This window comes from Galeopterus variegatus, unplaced genomic scaffold, assembly GCF_000696425.1.
Source record: "Galeopterus variegatus unplaced genomic scaffold, G_variegatus-3.0.2 Scaffold5072, whole genome shotgun sequence".
In the NCBI taxonomy this organism is placed as follows: domain Eukaryota; kingdom Metazoa; phylum Chordata; class Mammalia; order Dermoptera; family Cynocephalidae; genus Galeopterus; species Galeopterus variegatus.
In genome coordinates, this window is record NW_007731183.1 from 140,146 (window position 1) to 141,594 (window position 1,449).

Genomic DNA, 1,449 nt, shown 5'->3' on the forward strand with positions numbered 1-1,449 from the left:
TGATATAATCCTTCTTTTTAAATTTTTTCTTTTATGCCTGTGCTTTTGGGGTCTTCTTCATAAAGTCTTTGCCCAAACATACTTTGTGAAATGTTTCCCCTGTTTTCTTTTAGTAGTTTTATAGTTTTGGGTCTTATATATGTCTTTAATCCACTCTGAGTTCATTTTAGTATATGGTGATAGGTACAGGTCTAGTTTCATTCTTCAACATATGGATGTCCAGTTTTCTTAGCACCACTTATTGAAGAGTCAGTCCTTTTCCCAACATATGCTCGTTTTGCCTTTGTCAATTATCAGTTGGCTGTGAGTAGGTGGGTTGATTTCTAGGCTCTGTATTCCATTTGGTTGGTCAGAGTGTGTGTTTTTATGCCAGTATCATGCTGTTTTGGTTACTATAGCTTTGTAGTATAATTTGAAGTCCGGTAGCTTTATGTCCTTGCTTTATTTTTATTTTTTGCTCAAGATAACTTTGCTTATTCAGGGTCTTTTGTTGTTCCATAAGAATGATAGGATCTATGTCATTGGTATTTTCACTGGGATTGTGTTGAATCTGTAGATTGTTTGGAGTAGTTTGGACATTTTCACAATGTTAATTCTTCCAATCCAAGAGCATGGAATATCCTCCCATCAGTTTGTGTCCTTTTTTAGCTTCTTTCAGCAATGATTCATAGTTTTTGTTGTAGAGATTTTTTACCACTTTGGTTAAATTGATTCTTAGGTATTTCATATTTTTTGTGACTATCAGAAATGAGCTTCCTTTCCTTGCTAGTTCATTGTTGGAGTATAAAAACACTACTGATTTTTGCACATTGATTCTGTATCCTGCAATTCTATTGAAATTGTTTACCAGTTCCAAGACTTTTTTGGTAGAGTCTTTAGGTTTTTGTCAAAATAGGATCATGTCATCTGCACACAGGGGTAGTTTGACTTTGTCTTTTCCAATCTGGATGCCCTTTATTTCTTTCTCTTGCCTAATCACTATGGCTAGCACTCCCAGTACTATGTTAAATAGGAGTGTTAAGAGCATCCTTGTATTGTTCCTGTTCTTATGGAAAAAGCTTTGAACTTTTTCGTATTGGAGGTAGGTTTGTCATACAAGGCTTTTATTGTTTTGAAATGATTTCCTTCCATACCTAATTTTCTGAGGGTCTTTATCATGAAGGGATGTTGCATTTTGTTAAATGCTATTTCTTTATCTATTGAGATAATCACGTGATTTTTGTTCTTGATTTTATTGATGTGGTGTATCACATTTATTGACTTGCTTATATTGAATCATCCTTGCATCCCTGGGATGAATCACACTTCAGTATGGCATATAAGTTTTTTGATGTGTTGCTGTAGTCTGATTGCTGATATTTTGTTCAGGATTTTTGCATCTATGTTCATCAGAGATATTGGCCTGGAGTTTTTTTTTTGTTTTTTTTGTTATACCTTTGTCTTGTTTTG